The sequence below is a fragment of the Lathyrus oleraceus genome, chromosome 1 (genome assembly GCF_024323335.1).
Source record: "Lathyrus oleraceus cultivar Zhongwan6 chromosome 1, CAAS_Psat_ZW6_1.0, whole genome shotgun sequence".
NCBI lineage: Eukaryota > Viridiplantae > Streptophyta > Magnoliopsida > Fabales > Fabaceae > Lathyrus > Lathyrus oleraceus.
This window is the reverse complement of record NC_066579.1, coordinates 455,534,751-455,556,447: the sequence shown is the minus strand read 5'-3', so window position 1 is coordinate 455,556,447 and position 21,697 is coordinate 455,534,751. Positions and strand designations below refer to the sequence as shown.

Sequence of the window (21,697 nt, the reverse complement as noted above, 5' to 3'; positions counted from 1 at the left end):
TGGATCAAATCAAGCTCGTCTATCTTTAAGCGATAATCTAATTTCTCTTACGATCTTATTTCATTTGTGTTTCTGCATGAACTCCTGCATACATAGGATGCGGTTCCCAATATAAAAATTCTTATATCGGATACCATCTAGAAACAGTAAAAAAGAGGCCTAATCACTCAAAAAGGTGGTGGCCAATTACGTAAAAAAATGCAGGCCAAAATCACATAATCATAATATTTTAGGAGGCAAAAGGGCATTTATGCCAAAAGATATGTTTGATCATAACACTTGTGAGGTTTGAAAATCAGGTTACATAGGCGTGTGGGGTACATTTTCACATTTTTCCATAAATCTTCATTTACTTTTTTATCAATGAATTATATATAAAAAATTAGTTTCCTTTGACTATTATCCCTTCTCGAAGACAGGCCACGCGTCACCCATAATATGATAAATCTAAGATGAGAAGATGAAAAAAAGTGAGCAGTTGTCATAATAAGGTTATTCAATCATTTCCTTAATAACCATTTTGGATTTCTAGAAGCAACAATATCCATCGTATGATCTTGATTAATAGACCATGATGAAGGATTTTTTTTTAAGTTAAAAATATGATGTCATTAATCTAAAAGGGTATATGTTGATCTAATCAAGATCGTCTATTTTTGATCAAGTAATCATAGTTAGTCTTACATTCTAAATGAATTTGTATGTTTGCCTGAACTCCTGCATATAGAGGATACATCCCTAGTACTGAAATTTATTATATGGAATTCTCTCTAGACTCTTTGTCACTATATAAACTCTTGCTTTGTCAATTCCTAAATAACCCTTTTTGTAAAAATATCATCAATCTTTCTCTCTCAATCTCCCCCCTCTCCGGATCTGGATACTCCCCTGCCACTTATCTAATATTTTTCATCAAGCATTGATATCAATTGTTCATCGACCATTAATATCTTTGATTACATATGTAGACAATGATGAGTGTCTGAGATTGCAACAACATTATTCTACCCTCTAGAGAGTATCCAAACTCCTCTCTTTTCCTCCTCAAGCCCTCTTCGAGTCTTGTCCAGATCAAATATCTACAATGGCATAAGAATGGTAATTTATACCCATTTCAATTACAATGCCGAGTTTAATTTTTTTCTTGTTACAATTCTTGAGTTTGTCTCTTAGGATATTGTGTGTGTGCTAGTTGGAAGAATTTCTAGCAATCACTAAATTATTTTAAGCATGTGAAGTCCACTCGAATACCTCCAAAAACAAGTGTAACAAGTTCATCCTTGATTGCTATGACAATCCATTATATTGATCTTACATAACTACCTTTCACAAGATCATCGAGTAACTGCAGTGACTATTGGTTAATTTGATAAGTAGATCTCTATAATTTTGTAGAACCAGATCTAGTTATCAAATTAAATAACACTCATTGGGATTACTCGATGATCTTTTCGATGAGGTTTTATGCAAGATCCAAATATTCATTGGCATAACAGTCAATTGTTACACTTATTTTTTGTGGGATTTGAATAGACTTCACATGCTGTGAAAACTGAGGTGATTGCTAGAAATTTTTCCAACCAGGGAACACACATCATGTCCTAAAAGACAAATTCAACAATTTTACTAAGAAAATTATGAAGAATTAATCTTGGCATTGTAATCGAAAGGGTATTACTTACCATTCCGTTAGAAGTAAAAAGGTGAATGGAGAGTCCTCGTGAGCATTACTTAGTTTGTAGGGGCATTGTAATATGTGAAGGGCGGAACTCGAATACGTAATTGTCTGCTTATTCACCTTAGGATTTTAATTTTTTTATTTGTAATATATCCATTTTCAAGTTTTGGTTCTCCAATTTTGTTTTGCTTTAAAATGGTCCTATTGATTGTTTTTTTCTTTTTCATTTTAGTTGTTGTTTGTTTCCTTTTTATAAAATATATTTATTTATATATTTTAGTCATGTTTTTATATTTTTGTCTTTTATTCATCCCCCCGCACAAATTATCCCAAATTTAAGAAATATAATTTAAAAAATGGCTCGCAACAATTCAATAAAAATAAATCATTCTTGTAAAACTCATCTATCCAAAACAACTGCACCAAAAACAAAACTTTTAATAACCTAGAGGGCTCCTAAATTTGTATAACAATATCAACATACAATTCCTAAAAATCCTTAAATAACATGGACGTTTTAAAATTTACAAAGAGTAGTTTCTCTTCATCAAATGACATGAATTTCTTTATAAAATATATGTTTTGCACGCAGAAAAGAACACAAATTTATGAGTTTCATGAGGAAAATCTATTAAAATATGTCTAAATTATTTCTCATGTTTTTTTATGCACAAGAGTAGATTACAAAACTTTATTCTCGAAAAATATCATGGGTTGATGTGTTTAATATGAGTATGCAATTTATATTGAGGATTTAAAAGTATCCTAAAAAGGATTCTTCAATTTACACTCATTTGCATCTGGTTTGCTTAAATTGTTGGAGACGATCCTAACTTAAAGCTTAGTGTGTTTACACACGCTTTGAAATTAGTGCAACATCATTATGTCATTTTTATCAATTTTTTTCAAGTATTTGCACCAATCTTTCGACACAAGATCAAATATCTTTCACCTAAAACGGATAAGCATAGTAATGTGCATTTTTATGGATCAAATCAAGCTCGTCTATCTTTAAGCGAATAATCTAATTTCTCTTACGATCTTATTTCATTTGTGTTTCTGCATGAACTCCTGCATACATAGGATGCGGTTCCCAATATAAAAAATTCTTATATCGGATACCATCTAGAAACAGTAAAAATAAGAGGCCTAATCACTCAAAAAAGGTGGTGGCCAAATTACGTAAAAAAAGTGCAGGCCAAAATCACATAATCATAATATTTAGGAGGCAAAAGGGCATTTATGCCAAAAGAGTATTGTTTGATGATAACACTTGTGAGGTTTGAAAATCAGGTTACATAGGGCGTGTGGGGTACATTTTCACATTTTTCCATAAAATCTTCATTTACTTTTATTCAATGAATTATATATAAAAAAATTAGTTTCCTTTGACTATTATCCCTTCTCGAAGACAGGCCACGCGTCACCCATAATATGATAAAATCTAAGATGAGAAGATGAAAAAAAGGTGAGCAGTTGTCATAATAAGGTTATTCAATCATTTCCTTAATAACCATTTTGGATTTCTAGAAGCAACAATATCCATCGTATGATCTTGATTAATAGACCATGATGAAGGATTTTTTTTTAAGTATAATTTAAAAATATGATGTCATTAATCTAAAAGGGTATATGTTGATCTAATCAAGATCGTCTATTTTTGATCAAGTAATCATAGTTAGTCTTACATTCTGAATGAATTTGTATGTTTTCCTGAACTCCTGCATATAGAGGATACAATCCCTAGTACTGAAATTTATTATATGGAATTCTCTCTAGACTCTTTGTCACTATATAAACTCTTGCTTTGTCAATTCCTAAATAACCCTTTTTGTAAAAAATATCATCAATCTTTCTCTCTCAATCTCCCCCCTCTCCCGGATCTGGATACTCCCTGCCACTTATCTAATATTTTTCATCAAGCATTGATATCAATTGTTCATCGACCAATTAATATCTTTGATTACATATGGTAGACAATGATGAGTGTCTGAGATTGCAACAACATTATTCTACCTCTAGAGAGTATCCAAACTCCTCTCTTTTCCTCCCTCAAGCCCTCTTCGAGTCTTGTCCAAGATCAAATATCTACAATGGCAATAAGAATGGTAATTTATACCCATTTCAATTACAATGCCGAGTTTAATTTTTTTTCTTGTTACAATTCTTGAGTTTGTCTCTTAGGATATGATGTGTGTGTGCTAGTTGGAAGAATTTCTAGCAATCACTAAATTATTTTAAGCATGTGAAGTCCACTCGAATACCTCCAAAAACAAGTGTAACAAGTTCATCCTTGATTGCTATGACAATCCATTATATTGATCTTACATAACTGCCTTTCACAAAGATCATCGAGTAACTGCAGTGACTATTGGTTAATTTGATAAGTAGATCTCTATAATTTTGTAGAACCAGATCTAGTTATCAAATTAAATAACACTCATTGGGATTACTCGATGATCTTTTCGATGAGGTTTTTATGCAAGATCCAAATAATTCATTGGCATAACAGTCAATTGTTACACTTATTTTTGTGGGATTTGAATAGACTTCACATGCTGTGAAAACTGTAGTGATTGCTAGAAATTTTTCCAACCAGGGACACACATCATGTCCTAAAAGACAAATTCAACAATTTTACTAAGAAAATTATGAAGAATTAATCTTGGCATTGTAATCGAAAGGGGTATTACTTACCATTCCGTTAGAAGTAAAAAGGTGAATGGGAGTCCTCGTGAGCATTACTTAGTTTGTAGGGGCATTGTAATATGTGAAGGGCGGAACTCGAATACGTAATTGTCTGCTTATTCACCTTAGGATTTTAATTTTTTTATTTGTAATATATCCATTTTCAAGTTTTGGTTCTCCAATTTTGTTTTGCTTTAAAATGGTCCTATTGATTGTTTTTTTTCTTTTTCATTTTAGTTGTTGTTTGGTTTCCTTTTTATAAAAATATTTATTTATATATTTTAGTCATGTTTTATATATTTTTGTCTTTTATATTCATCCCCGCACAAATTATCCCAAAATTTAAGAAAATATAATTTAAAAATGGCTCGCAACAATTCAATAAAAATAAATCATTCTTGTAAAACTCATCTATCCAAAACAATTGCACCAAAAACAAAACTTTTAATAACCTAGAGGGCTCCTAAATTTGTATAACAGTATCAACATACAATTCCTAAAAATCCTTAAATAACATGGACGTTTTAAATTTACAAAGAGTAGTTTCTCTTCATCAAATGACATGAATTTCTTTATAATATATATGTTTTGCACGCAGAAAAGAACACAAAATTTATGAGTTTCATGAGGAAAATATCTATTAAAATATGTCTAAATTATTTCTCATGTTTTTTTATGCACAAGAGTAGATTACAAAACTTTATTCTCGAAAATATCATGGGTTGATGTGTTTAATATGAGTATGCAATTTATATTGAGGATTTAAAAGTATCCTAAAAAGGATTCTTCAATTTACACTCATTTGCATCTGGTTTGCTTAAATTGTTGGAGACGATCCTAACTTAAAGCTTAGTGTGTTTACACGCTTTGAAACTAAACAATCATTATGTCATTTTTATCAATTTTTTTCAAGTATTTGCACCAATCTTTCGACACAAGATCAAATATCTTTCACCCAACCTAAAACGGATAAGCATAGTAATGTGCATTTTTTATGGATCAAATCAAGCTCGTCTATCTTTAAGCGAATAATCTAATTTCTCTTACGATCTTATTTCATTTGTGTTTCTGCATGAACTCCTGCATACATAGGATGCGGTTCCCAATATAAAAAATTCTTATATCGGATACCATCTAGAAACAGTAAAAAAAAAGAGGCCTAAATCACTCAAAAAAGGTGGTGGCCAAATTACGTAAAAAAGTGCAGGCCAAATCACATAATCATAATATTTTAGGAGGCAAAAGGGCATTTATGCCAAAAGAGTATTGTTTGATGATAACACTTGTGAGGTTTGAAAATCAGGTTACATAGGGCGTGTGGGGTACATTTTCACATTTTTCCATAAAATCTTCATTTACTTTTATTCAATGAATTATATATAAAAAAATTAGTTTCCTTTGACTATTATCCCTTCTCGAAGACAGGCCACGCGTCACCCATAATATGATAAAATCTAAGATGAGAAGATGAAAAAAAGGTGAGCAGTTGTCATAATAAGGTTATTCAATCATTTCCTTAATAACCATTTTGGATTTCTAGAAGCAACAATATCCATCGTATGATCTTGATTAATAGACCATGATGAAGGATTTTTTTAAGTATAATTTAAAATATGATGTCATTAATCTAAAAGGGTATATGTTGATCTAATCAAGATCGTCTATTTTTGATCAAGTAATCATAGTTAGTCTTACATTCTGAATGAATTTGTATGTTTTCCTGAACTCCTGCATATAGAGGATACAATCCCTAGTACTGAAATTTATTATATGGAATTCTCTCTAGACTCTTTGTCACTATATAAACTCTTGCTTTGTCAATTCCTAAATAACCCTTTTTGTGTAAAAAATATCATCAATCTTTCTCTCTCAATCTCCCCCCTCTCCCGGATCTGGATACTCCCCTGCCACTTATCTAATATTTTTCATCAAGCATTGATATCAATTGTTCATCGACCAATTAATATCTTTGATTACATATGGTAGACAATGATGAGTGTCTGAGATTGCAACAACATTATTCTACCTCTAGAGAGTATCCAAACTCCTCTCTTTTCCTCCCTCAAGCCCTCTTCGAGTCTTGTCCAAGATCAAATATCTACAATGGCAATAAGAATGGTAATTTATACCCATTTCAATTACAATGCCGAGTTTAATTTTTTTTCTTGTTACAATTCTTGAGTTTGTCTCTTAGGATATGATGTGTGTGTGCTAGTTGGAAGAATTTCTAGCAATCACTAAATTATTTTAAGCATGTGAAGTCCACTCGAATACCTCCAAAAACAAGTGTAACAAGTTCATCCTTGATTGCTATGACAATCCATTATATTGATCTTACATAACTACCTTTCACAAAGATCATCGAGTAACTGCAGTGACTATTGGTTAATTTGATAAGTAGATCTCTATAATTTTGTAGAACTAGATCTAGTTATCAAATTAAATAACACTCATTGGGATTACTCGATGATCTTTTCGATGAGGTTTTATGCAAGATCCAAATAATTCATTGGCATAACAGTCAATTGTTACACTTATTTTTTGTGGGATTTGAATAGACTTCACATGCTGTGAAAACTGAGTGATTGCTAGAAATTTTTCCAACCAGGGAACACACATCATGTCCTAAAAGACAAATTCAACAATTTTACTAAGAAATTTATGAAGAATTAATCTTGGCATTGTAATCGAAAGGGGTATTACTTACCATTCCGTTAGAAGTAAAAAGGTGAATGGGAGTCCTCGTGAGCATTACTTAGTTTGTAGGGGCATTGTAATATGTGAAGGGCGGAACTCGAATACGTAATTGTCTGCTTATTCACCTTAGGATTTTAATTTTTTTATTTGTAATATATCCATTTTCAAGTTTTGGTTCTCCAATTTTGTTTTGCTTTAAATGGTCCTATTGATTGTTTTTTTTCTTTTTCATTTTAGTTGTTGTTTGTTTCCTTTTTATAAAATATATTTATTTATATATTTTAGTCATGTTTTATATATTTTTGTCTTTTATATTCATCCCCGCACAAATTATCCCAAAATTTAAGAAAATATAATTTAAAAAATGGCTCGCAACAATTCAATAAAAATAAATCATTCTTGTAAAACTCATCTATCCAAAACAACTGCACCAAAAACAAAACTTTTAATAACCTAGAGGGCTCCTAAATTTGTATAACAATATCAACATACAATTCCTAAAAATCCTTAAATAACATGGACGTTTTAAAATTTACAAAGAGTAGTTCTCTTCATCAAATGACATGAATTTCTTTATAAATATATTGTTTTGCACGCAGAAAAGAACACAAAATTTATGAGTTTCATGAGGAAAATATCTATTAAAATATGTCTAAATTATTTCTCATGTTTTTTTATGCACAAGAGTAGATTACAAAACTTTATTCTCGAAAAATATCATGGGTTGATGTGTTTAATATGAGTATGCAATTTATATTGAGGATTTAAAAGTATCCTAAAAAGGATTCTTCAATTTACACTCATTTGCATCTGGTTTGCTTAAATTGTTGGAGACGATCCTAACTTAAAGCTTAGTGTGTTTACACACGCTTTGAAATTAGTGCAACAATCATTATGTCATTTTTATCAATTTTTTTCAAGTATTTGCACCAATCTTTCGACACAAGATCAAATATCTTTCACCTAAAACGGATAAGCATAGTAATGTGCATTTTTTATGGATCAAATCAAGCTCGTCTATCTTTAAGCGAATAATCTAATTTCTCTTACGATCTTATTTCATTTGTGTTTCTGCATGAACTCCTGCATACATAGGATGCGGTTCCCAATATAAAAATTCTTATATCGGATACCATCTAGAAACAGTAAAAATAAGAGGCCTAAATCACTCAAAAGGTGGTGGCCAAATTACGTAAAAAAGTGCAGGCCAAAATCACATAATCATAATATTTTAGGAGGCAAAAGGGCATTTATGCCAAAAGAGTATTGTTTGATGATAACACTTGTGAGGTTTGAAAATCAGGTTACATAGGGCGTGTGGGGTACATTTTCACATTTTTCCATAAAATCTTCATTTACTTTTATTCAATGAATTATATATAAAAAAATTAGTTTCCTTTGACTATTATCCCTTCTCGAAGACAGGCCACGCGTCACCCATAATATGATAAAATCTAAGATGAGAAGATGAAAAAAAGGTGAGCAGTTGTCATAATAAGGTTATTCAATCATTTCCTTAATAACCATTTTGGATTTCTAGAAGCAACAATATCCATCGTATGATCTTGATTAATAGACCATGATGAAGGATTTTTTTTTAAGTATAATTTAAAATATGATGTCATTAATCTAAAAGGGTATATGTTGATCTAATCAAGATCGTCTATTTTTGATCAAGTAATCATAGTTAGTCTTACATTCTGAATGAATTTGTATGTTTTCCTGAACTCCTGCATATAGAGGATACAATCCCTAGTACTGAAATTTATTATATGGAATTCTCTCTAGACTCTTTGTCACTATATAAACTCTTGCTTTGTCAATTCCTAAATAACCCTTTTTGTAACAAAAAAAAAAAAACAAAAAAAAAAAAAAAAAAAAAAAAAAAAAAAAAAAAAAAACAAAAAATAAAAAAAAAAAAACAAAAAAAAAACACAAAAAAAAACATAAAAAAAAAAAAAAAAAAAAAAAAAAAAAAAAAAAAAAAAAAAAAAAAAAAAAAAAAAACAAAAAAAAAAAAAAAAAAAAGAAAAAAAAAAAAAAAAAAGAAAAAAAAAAAAAAAAAAAAAAAAAAATAAAAAAAAAAAAAAAAAAAAAAAAAAAAAAAAAAGAAAAAAAAAAAAAAAAAAAAAAAAAAAAAAAAAAAAAAAAAAAAAAAAAAAAAAAAAAAAAAAAAAAAAAAAAAAAAAAAAAAAAAAAAAAAAAAAAAAAAAAAAAAAAAAAAAAAAACAAAAAAAAAAAAAAAAGAAAAAAAAAAAAAAAAACAAAAAAAAAAAAAAAAAAAAAAAAAAAAAAAAGAAAAAAAAAAAAAAAAAAAAAAAAAAAAAAAAAACAAAAAAAAAAAAAAAAAAAAAAAAGAAAAAAAAAAAAAAAAAATAAAAAAAAAAAAAAAAAAAAAAAAATAAAAAAAAAAAAAAAAAAAAAAAAAAAAAAAAAAACAAAAAAAAAAAAAAAAAAAATAAAAAAAAAAAATAAAAAAAAAAAAAAAAAAAAAAAAGAAAAAAAAAAATATCATCAATCTTTCTCTCTCAATCTCCCCCCTCTCCCGGATCTGGATACTCCCCTGCCACTTATCTAATATTTTTCATCAAGCATTGATATCATTGTTCATCGACCAATTAATATCTTTGATTACATATGGTAGACAATGATGAGTGTCTGAGATTGCAACAACATTATTCTACCTCTAGAGAGTATCCAAACTCCTCTCTTTTCCTCCCTCAAGCCCTCTTCGAGTCTTGTCCAAGATCAAATATCTACAATGGCAATAAGAATGGTAATTTATACCCATTTCAATTACAATGCCGAGTTTAATTTTTTTTCTTGTTACAATTCTTGAGTTTGTCTCTTAGGATATGATGTGTGTGTGCTAGTTGGAAGAATTTCTAGCAATCACTAAATTATTTTAAGCATGTGAAGTCCACTCGAATACCTCCAAAAACAAGTGTAACAAGTTCATCCTTGATTGCTATGACAATCCATTATATTGATCTTACATAACTACCTTTCACAAAGATCATCGAGTAACTGCAGTGACTATTGGTTAATTTGATAAGTAGATCTCTATAATTTTGTAGAAATAGATCTAGTTATCAAATTAAATAACACTCATTGGGATTACTCGATGATCTTTTCGATGAGGTTTTATGCAAGATCCAAATAATTCATTGGCATAACAGTCAATTGTTACACTTATTTTTTGTGGGATTTGAATAGACTTCACATGCTGTGAAAACTGAGGTGATTGCTAGAAATTTTTCCAACCAGGGAACACACATCATGTCCTAAAAGACAAATTCAACAATTTTACTAAGAAAATTATGAAGAATTAATCTTGGCATTGTAATCGAAAGGGGTATTACTTACCATTCCGTTAGAAGTAAAAAGGTGAATGGGAGTCCTCGTGAGCATTACTTAGTTTGTAGGGGCATTGTAATATGTGAAGGGCGGAACTCGAATACGTAATTGTCTGCTTATTCACCTTAGGATTTTAATTTTTTTATTTGTAATATATCCATTTTCAAGTTTTGGTTCTCCAATTTTGTTTTGCTTTAAAATGGTCCTATTGATTGTTTTTTTCTTTTTCATTTTAGTTGTTGTTTGGTTTCCTTTTTATAAAATATATTTATTTATATATTTAGTCATGTTTTATATATTTTTGTCTTTTATATTCATCCCCGCACAAATTATCCCAAATTTAAGAAAATATAATTTAAAAAATGGCTCGCAACAATTCAATAAAAATAAATCATTCTTGTAAAACTCATCTATCCAAAACAACTGCACCAAAAACAAAACTTTTAATAACCTAGAGGGCTCCTAAATTTGTATAACAGTATCAACATACAATTCCTAAAAATCCTTAAATAACATGGACGTTTTAAAATTTACAAAGAGTAGTTTCTCTTCATCAAATGACATGAATTTCTTTATAAATATATATGTTTTGCACGCAGAAAAGAACACAAATTTATGAGTTTCATGAGGAAAATATCTATTAAAATATGTCTAAATTATTTCTCATGTTTTTTTATGCACAAGAGTAGATTACAAAACTTTATTCTCGAAAAATATCATGGGTTGATGTGTTTAATATGAGTATGCAATTTATATTGAGGATTTAAAAGTATCCTAAAAAGGATTCTTCAATTTACACTCATTTGCATCTGGTTTGCTTAAATTGTTGGAGACGATCCTAACTTAAAGCTTAGTGTGTTTACACACGCTTTGAAATTAGTGCAACAATCATTATGTCATTTTTATCAATTTTTTTCAAGTATTTGCACCAATCTTTCGACACAAGATCAAATATCTTTCACCTAAAACGGATAAGCATAGTAATGTGCATTTTTTATGGATCAAATCAAGCTCGTCTATCTTTAAGCGAATAATCTAATTTCTCTTACGATCTTATTTCATTTGTGTTTCTGCATGAACTCCTGCATACATAGGATGCGGTTCCCAATATAAAAATTCTTATATCGGATACCATCTAGAAACAGTAAAAAATAAGAGGCCTAACTCACTCAAAAAAGGTGGTGGCCAAATTACGTAAAAAAGTGCAGGCCAAAATCACATAATCATAATATTTTAGGAGGCAAAAGGGCATTTATGCCAAAAGAGTATTGTTTGATGATAACACTTGTGAGGTTTGAAAATCAGGTTACATAGGGCGTGTGGGGTACATTTTCACATTTTTCCATAAAATCTTCATTTACTTTTATTCAATGAATTATATATAAAAAAATTAGTTTCCTTTGACTATTATCCCTTCTCGAAGACAGGCCACGCGTCACCCATAATATGATAAAATCTAAGATGAGAAGATGAAAAAAAGGTGAGCAGTTGTCATAATAAGGTTATTCAATCATTTCCTTAATAACCATTTTGGATTTCTAGAAGCAACAATATCCATCGTATGATCTTGATTAATAGACCATGATGAAGGATTTTTTTTAAGTATAATTAAAAATATGATGTCATTAATCTAAAAGGGTATATGTTGATCTAATCAAGATCGTCTATTTTTGATCAAGTAATCATAGTTAGTCTTACATTCTGAATGAATTTGTATGTTTTCCTGAACTCCTGCATATAGAGGATACAATCCCTAGTACTGAAATTTATTATATGGAATTCTCTCTAGACTCTTTGTCACTATATAAACTCTTGCTTTGTCAATTCCTAAATAACCCTTTTTGTAAAAAATATCATCAATCTTTCTCTCTCAATCTCCCCCCTCTCCCGGATCTGGATACTCCCCTGCCACTTATCTAATATTTTTCATCAAGCATTGATATCAATTGTTCATCGACCAATTAATATCTTTGATTACATATGGTAGACAATGATGAGTGTCTGAGATTGCAACAACATTATTCTACCTCTAGAGAGTATCCAAACTCCTCTCTTTTCCTCCCTCAAGCCCTCTTCGAGTCTTGTCCAAGATCAAATATCTACAATGGCAATAAGAATGGTAATTTATACCCATTTCAATTACAATGCCGAGTTTAATTTTTTTTCTTGTTACAATTCTTGAGTTTGTCTCTTAGGATATGATGTGTGTGTGCTAGTTGGAAGAATTTCTAGCAATCACTAAATTATTTTAAGCATGTGAAGTCCACTCGAATACCTCCAAAACAAGTGTAACAAGTTCATCCTTGATTGCTATGACAATCCATTATATTGATCTTACATAACTACCTTTCACAAAGATCATCGAGTAACTGCAGTGACTATTGGTTAATTTGATAAGTAGATCTCTATAATTTTGTAGAACCAGATCTAGTTATCAAATTAAATAACACTCATTGGGATTACTCGATGATCTTTTCGATGAGGTTTTATGCAAGATCCAAATAATTCATTGGCATAACAGTCAATTGTTACACTTATTTTTTGTGGGATTTGAATAGACTTCACATGCTGTGAAAACTGAGGTGATTGCTAGAAATTTTTCCAACCAGGGAACACACATCATGTCCTAAAAGACAAATTCAACAATTTTACTAAGAAAATTATGAAGAATTAATCTTGGCATTGTAATCGAAAGGGGTATTACTTACCATTCCGTTAGAAGTAAAAAGGTGAATGGGAGTCCTCGTGAGCATTACTTAGTTTGTAGGGGCATTGTAATATGTGAAGGGCGGAACTCGAATACGTAATTGTCTGCTTATTCACCTTAGGATTTTAATTTTTTTATTTGTAATATATCCATTTTCAAGTTTTGGTTCTCCAATTTTGTTTTGCTTTAAAATGGTCCTATTGATTGTTTTTTTCTTTTTCATTTTAGTTGTTGTTTGGTTTCCTTTTTATAAAATATATTTATTTATATATTTTAGTCATGTTTTATATATTTTTGTCTTTTATATTCATCCCCGCACAAATTATCCCAAAATTTAAGAAAATATAATTTAAAAAATGGCTCGCAACAATTCAATAAAAATAAATCATTCTTGTAAAACTCATCTATCCAAAACAACTGCACCAAAAACAAAACTTTTAATAACCTAGAGGGCTCCTAAATTTGTATAACAGTATCAACATACAATTCCTAAAAATCCTTAAATAACATGGACGTTTTAAAATTTACAAAGAGTAGTTTCTCTTCATCAAATGACATGAATTTCTTTATAAATATATATGTTTTGCACGCAGAAAAGAACACAAAATTTATGAGTTTCATGAGGAAAATATCTATTAAAATATGTCTAAATTATTTCTCATGTTTTTTTATGCACAAGAGTAGATTACAAAACTTTATTCTCGAAAAATATCATGGGTTGATGTGTTTAATATGAGTATGCAATTTATATTGAGGATTTAAAAGTATCCTAAAAAGGATTCTTCAATTTACACTCATTTGCATCTGGTTTGCTTAAATTGTTGGAGACGATCCTAACTTAAAGCTTAGTGTGTTTACACACGCTTTGAAATTAGTGCAACAATCATTATGTCATTTTTATCAATTTTTTTCAAGTATTTGCACCAATCTTTCGACACAAGATCAAATATCTTTCACCTAAAACGGATAAGCATAGTAATGTGCATTTTTTATGGATCAAATCAAGCTCGTCTATCTTTAAGCGAATAATCTAATTTCTCTTACGATCTTATTTCATTTGTGTTTCTGCATGAACTCCTGCATACATAGGATGCGGTTCCCAACATAAAAAATTCTTATATCGGATACCATCTAGAAACAGTAAAAAATAAGAGGCCTAACTCACTCAAAAAAGGTGGTGGCCAAATTACGTAAAAAAAGTGCGGGCCAAAATCACATAATCATAATATTTTAGGAGGCAAAAGGGCATTTATGCCAAAAGAGTATTGTTTGATCATAACACTTGTGAGGTTTGAAAATCAGGTTACATAGGGCGTGTGGGGTACATTTTCACATTTTTCCATAAAATCTTCATTTACTTTTATTCAATGAATTATATATAAAAAAATTAGTTTCCTTTGACTATTATCCCTTCTCGAAGACAGGCCACGCGTCACCCATAATATGATAAAATCTAAGATGAGAAGATGAAAAAAAGGTGAGCAGTTGTCATAATAAGGTTATTCAATCATTTCCTTAATAACCATTTTGGATTTCTAGAAGCAACAATATCCATCGTATGATCTTGATTAATAGACCATGATGAAGGATTTTTTTTAAGTATAAATTAAAAATATGATGTCATTAATCTAAAAGGGTATATGTTGATCTAATCAAGATCGTCTATTTTTGATCAAGTAATCATAGTTAGTCTTACATTCTGAATGAATTTGTATGTTTTCCTGAACTCCTGCATATAGAGGATACAATCCCTAGTACTGAAATTTATTATATGGAATTCTCTCTAGACTCTTTGTCACTATATAAACTCTTGCTTTGTCAATTCCTAAATAACCCTTTTTGTAAAAAATATCATCAATCTTTCTCTCTCAATCTCCCCCCTCTCCCGGATCTGGATACTCCCCTGCCACTTATCTAATATTTTTCATCAAGCATTGATATCAATTGTTCATCGACCAATTAATATCTTTGATTACATATGGTAGACAATGATGAGTGTCTGAGATTGCAACAACATTATTCTACCTCTAGAGAGTATCCAAACTCCTCTCTTTTCCTCCCTCAAGCCCTCTTCGAGTCTTGTCCAAGATCAAATATCTACAATGGCAATAAGAATGGTAATTTATACCCATTTCAATTACAATGCCGAGTTTAATTTTTTTTCTTGTTACAATTCTTGAGTTTGTCTCTTAGGATATGATGTGTGTGTGCTAGTTGGAAGAATTTCTAGCAATCACTAAATTATTTTAAGCATGTGAAGTCCACTCGAATACCTCCAAAACAAGTGTAACAAGTTCATCCTTGATTGCTATGACAATCCATTATATTGATCTTACATAACTACCTTTCACAAAGATCATCGAGTAACTGCAGTGACTATTGGTTAATTTGATAAGTAGATCTCTATAATTTTGTAGATCTAGATCTAGTTATCAAATTAAATAACACTCATTGGGATTACTCGATGATCTTTTCGATGAGGTTTTATGCAAGATCCAAATAATTCATTGGCATAACAGTCAATTGTTACACTTATTTTTTGTGGGATTTGAATAGACTTCACATGCTGTGAAAACTGAGGTGATTGCTAGAAATTTTTCCAACCAGGGAACACACATCATGTCCTAAAAGACAAATTCAACAATTTTACTAAGAAATTTATGAAGAATTAATCTTGGCATTGTAATCGAAAGGGGTATTACTTACCATTCCGTTAGAAGTAAAAAGGTGAATGGGAGTCCTCGTGACCATTACTTAGTTTGTAGGGGCATTGTAATATGTGAAGGGCGGAACTCGAATACGTAATTGTCTGCTTATTCACCTTAGGATTTTAATTTTTTTATTTGTAATATATCCATTTTCAAGTTTTGGTTCTCCAATTTTGTTTTGCTTTAAAATGGTCCTATTGATTGTTTTTTTTCTTTTTCATTTTAGTTGTTGTTTGGTTTCCTTTTTATAAAATATACTTATTTATATATTTTAGTCATGTTTTATATATTTTTGTCTTTTATATTCATCCCCGCACAAATTATCCCAAATTTAAGAAAATATAATTTAAAAAATGGCTCGCAACAATTCAATAAAAATAAATCATTCTTGTAAAACTCATCTATCCAAAACAACTGCACCAAAAACAAAACTTTTAATAACCTAGAGGGCTCCTAAGTTTGTATAACAATATCAACATACAATTCCTAAAAATCCTTAAATAACATGGACGTTTTAAAATTTACAAAGAGTAGTTTCTCTTCATCAAATGACATGAATTTCTTTATAAATATATATGTTTTGCACGCAGAAAAGAACACAAAATTTATGAGTTTCATGAGGAAAATATCTATTAAAATATGTCTAAATTATTTCTCATGTTTTTTTATGCACAAGAGTAGATTACAAAACTTTATTCTCGAAAAATATCATGGGTTGATGTGTTTAATATGAGTATGCAATTTATATTGAGGATTTAAAAGTATCCTAAAAAGGATTCTTCAATTTACACTCATTTGCATCTGGTTTGCTTAAATTGTTGGAGACGATCCTAACTTAAAGCTTAGTGTGTTTACACACGCTTTGAAATTAGTGCAACAATCATTATGTCATTTTTATCAATTTTTTTCAAGTATTTGCACCAATCTTTCGACACAAGATCAAATATCTTTCACCTAAAACGGATAAGCATAGTAATGTGCATTTTTTATGGATCAAATCAAGCTCGTCTATCTTTAAGCGAATAATCTAATTTCTCTTACGATCTTATTTCATTTGTGTTTCTGCATGAACTCCTGCATACATAGGATGCGGTTCCCAATATAAAAATTCTTATATCGGATACCATCTAGAAACAGTAAAAATAAGAGGCCTAACTCACTCAAAAAAGGTGGTGGCCAAATTACGTAAAAAAAGTGCAGGCCAAAATCACATAATCATAATATTTTAGGAGGCAAAAGGGCATTTATGCCAAAAGAGTATTGTTTGATGATAACACTTGTGAGGTTTGAAAATCAGGTTACATAGGGCGTGTGGGGTACATTTTCACATTTTTCCATAAAATCTTCATTTACTTTTATTCAATGAATTATATATAAAAAATTAGTTTCCTTTGACTATTATCCCTTCTCGAAGACAGGCCACGCGTCACCCATAATATGATAAAATCTAAGATGAGAAGATGAAAAAAAGGTGAGCAGTTGTCATAATAAGGTTATTCAATCATTTCCTTAATAACCATTTTGGATTTCTAGAAGCAACAATATCCATCGTATGATCTTGATTAATAGACCATGATGAAGGATTTTTTTTAAGTATAATTTAAAAATATGATGTCATTAATCTAAAAGGGTATATGTTGATCTAATCAAGATCGTCTATTTTTGATCAAGTAATCATAGTTAGTCTTACATTCTGAATGAATTTGTATGTTTTCCTGAACTCCTGCATATAGAGGATACAATCCCTAGTACTGAAATTTATTATATGGAATTCTCTCTAGACTCTTTGTCACTATATAAACTCTTGCTTTGTCAATTCCTAAATAACCCTTTTTGTAAAAAATATCATCAATCTTTCTCTCTCAATCTCCCCCCTCTCCCGGATCTGGATACTCCCCTGCCACTTATCTAATATTTTTCATCAAGCATTGATATCAATTGTTCATCGACCAATTAATATCTTTGATTACATATGGTAGACAATGATGAGTGTCTGAGATTGCAACAACATTATTCTACCTCTAGAGAGTATCCAAACTCCTCTCTTTTCCTCCCTCAAGCCCTCTTCGAGTCTTGTCCAAGATCAAATATCTACAATGGCAATAAGAATGGTAATTTATACCCATTTCAATTACAATGCCGAGTTTAATTTTTTTTCTTGTTACAATTCTTGAGTTTGTCTCTTAGGATATGATGTGTGTGTGCTAGTTGGAAGAATTTCTAGCAATCACTAAATTATTTTAAGCATGTGAAGTCCACTCGAATACCTCCAAAAACAAGTGTAACAAGTTCATCCTTGATTGCTATGACAATCCATTATATTGATCTTACATAACTACCTTTCACAAAGATCATCGAGTAACTGCAGTGACTATTGGTTAATTTGATAAGTAGATCTCTATAATTTTGTAGATCTAGATCTAGTTATCAAATTAAATAACACTCATTGGGATTACTCGATGATCTTTTCGATGAGGTTTTATGCAAGATCCAAATAATTCATTGGCATAACAGTCAATTGTTACACTTATTTTTTGTGGGATTTGAATAGACTTCACATGCTGTGAAAACTGAGGTGATTGCTAGAAATTTTTCCAACCAGGGAACACACATCATGTCCTAAAAGACAAATTCAACAATTTTACTAAGAAATTATGAAGAATTAATCTTGGCATTGTAATCGAAAGGGGTATTACTTACCATTCCGTTAGAAGTAAAAAGGTGAATGGGAGTCCTCGTGAGCATTACTTAGTTTGTAGGGGCATTGTAATATGTGAAGGGCGGAACTCGAATACGTAATTGTCTGCTTATTCACCTTAGGATTTTAATTTTTTTATTTGTAATATATCCATTTTCAAGTTTTGGTTCTCCAATTTTGTTTTGCTTTAAAATGGTCCTATTGATTGTTTTTTTCTTTTTCATTTTAGTTGTTGTTTGGTTTCCTTTTTATAAAATATACTTATTTATATATTTTAGTCATGTTTTATATATTTTTGTCTTTTATATTCATCCCCGCACAAATTATCCCAAAATTTAAGAAAATATAATTTAAAAAATGGCTCGCAACAATTCAATAAAAATAAATCATTCTTGTAAAACTCATCTATCCAAAACAACTGCACCAAAAACAAAACTTTTAATAACCTAGAGGGCTCCTAAGTTTGTATAACAATATCAACATACAATTCCTAAAAATCCTTAAATAACATGGACGTTTTAAAATTTACAAAGAGTAGTTTCTCTTCATCAAATGACATGAATTTCTTTATAAATATATATGTTTTGCACGCAGAAAAGAACACAAAATTTATGAGTTTCATGAGGAAAATATCTATTAAAATATGTCTAAATTATTTCTCATGTTTTTTTATGCACAAGAGTAGATTACAAAACTTTATTCTCGAAAAATATCATGGGTTGATGTGTTTAATATGAGTATGCAATTTATATTGAGGATTTAAAAGTATCCTAAAAAGGATTCTTCAATTTACACTCATTTGCATCTGGTTTGCTTAAATTGTTGGAGACGATCCTAACTTAAAGCTTAGTGTGTTTACACACGCTTTGAAATTAGTGCAACAATCATTATGTCATTTTTATCAATTTTTTTCAAGTATTTGCACCAATCTTTCGACACAAGATCAAATATCTTTCACCTAAAACGGATAAGCATAGTAATGTGCATTTTTTATGGATCAAATCAAGCTCGTCTATCTTTAAGCGAATAATCTAATTTCTCTTACGATCTTATTTCATTTGTGTTTCTGCATGAACTCCTGCATACATAGGATGCGGTTCCCAATATAAAAAATTCTTATATCGGATACCATCTAGAAACAGTAAAAAATAAGAGGCCTAACTCACTCAAAAAAGGTGGTGGCCAAATTACGTAAAAAAAGTGCAGGCCAAAATCACATAATCATAATATTTTAGGAGGCAAAAGGGCATTTATGCCAAAAGAGTATTGTTTGATGATAACACTTGTGAGGTTTGAAAATCAGGTTACATAGGGCGTGTGGGGTACATTTTCACATTTTTCCATAAAATCTTCATTTACTTTTATTCAATGAATTATATATAAAAAATTAGTTTCCTTTGACTATTATCCCTTCTCGAAGACAGGCCACGCGTCACCCATAATATGATAAAATCTAAGATGAGAAGATGAAAAAAAGGTGAGCAGTTGTCATAATAAGGTTATTCAATCATTTCCTTAATAACCATTTTGGATTTCTAGAAGCAACAATATCCATCGTATGATCTTGATTAATAGACCATGATGAAGGATTTTTTTTTAAGTATAATTTAAAAATATGATGTCATTAATCTAAAAGGGTATATGTTGATCTAATCAAGATCGTCTATTTTTGATCAAGTAATCATAGTTAGTCTTACATTCTGAATGAATTTGTATGTTTTCCTGAACTCCTGCATATAGAGGATACAATCCCTAGTACTGAAATTTATTATATGGAATTCTCTCTAGACTCTTTGTCACTATATAAACTCTTGCTTTGTCAATTCCTAAATAACCCTTTTTGTAAAAAATATCATCAATCTTTCTCTCTCAATCTCCCCCCTCTCCCGGATCTGGATACTCCCCTGCCACTTATCTAATATTTTTCATCAAGCATTGATATCAATTGTTCATCGACCAATTAATATCTTTGATTACATATGGTAGACAATGATGAGTGTCTGAGATTGCAACAACATTATTCTACCTCTAGAGAGTATCCAAACTCCTCTTTTCCTCCCTCAAGCCCTCTTCGAGTCTTGTCCAAGATCAAATATCTACAATGGCAATAAGAATGGTAATTTATACCCATTTCAATTACAATGCCGAGTTTAATTTTTTTTCTTGTTACAATTCTTGAGTTTGTCTCTTAGGATATGATGTGTGTGTGCTAGTTGGAAGAATTTCTAGCAATCACTAAATTATTTTAAGCATGTGAAGTCCACTCGAATACCTCCAAAAACAAGTGTAACAAGTTCATCCTTGATTGCTATGACAATCCATTATATTGATCTTACATAACTACCTTTCACAAAGATCATCGAGTAACTGCAGTGACTATTGGTTAATTTGATAAGTAGATCTCTATAATTTTGTAGATCTAGATCTAGTTATCAAATTAAATAACACTCATTGGGATTACTCGATGATCTTTTCGATGAGGTTTTATGCAAGATCCAAATAATTCATTGGCATAACAGTCAATTGTTACACTTATTTTTTGTGGGATTTGAATAGACTTCACATGCTGTGAAAACTGAGGTGATTGCTAGAAATTTTTCCAACCAGGGAACACACATCATGTCCTAAAAGACAAATTCAACAATTTTACTAAGAAATTTATGAAGAATTAATCTTGGCATTGTAATCGAAAGGGGTATTACTTACCATTCCGTTAGAAGTAAAAAGGTGAATGGGAGTCCTCGTGACCATTACTTAGTTTGTAGGGGCATTGTAATATGTGAAGGGCGGAACTCGAATACGTAATTGTCTGCTTATTCACCTTAGGATTTTAATTTTTTTATTTGTAATATATCCATTTTCAAGTTTTGGTTCTCCAATTTTGTTTTGCTTTAAAATGGTCCTATTGATTGTTTTTTTCTTTTTCATTTTAGTTGTTGTTTGGTTTCCTTTTTATAAAATATACTTATTTATATATTTTAGTCATGTTTTATATATTTTTGTCTTTTATATTCATCCCCGCACAAATTATCCCAAAATTTAAGAAAATATAATTTAAAAAATGGCTCGCAACAATTCAATAAAAATAAATCATTCTTGTAAAACTCATCTATCCAAAACAACTGCACCAAAAACAAAACTTTTAATAACCTAGAGGGCTCCTA

General features: G+C 30.1%; 1 long non-coding RNA gene across 4 annotated transcripts; it reads left to right on the top strand.

Annotated features, from left to right (window-relative positions):
* Positions 1-10,160: 10,160 nt before the first annotated feature.
* LOC127084402 (uncharacterized) lies at positions 10,161-21,407 on the top strand. 4 transcript variants are annotated; one of them, XR_007788702.1, is made up of 2 exons: positions 10,161-10,450; positions 21,261-21,407. It is a non-coding gene; the product is annotated as an uncharacterized LOC127084402 (long non-coding RNA). The 4 variants fall into 4 exon arrangements; XR_007788704.1 differs by lacking the exon at positions 21,261-21,407 and adding an exon at positions 15,855-16,001; XR_007788699.1 differs by lacking the exon at positions 10,161-10,450 and adding an exon at positions 12,715-13,149.
* The last annotated feature ends 290 nt before the right edge of the window (positions 21,408-21,697 follow it).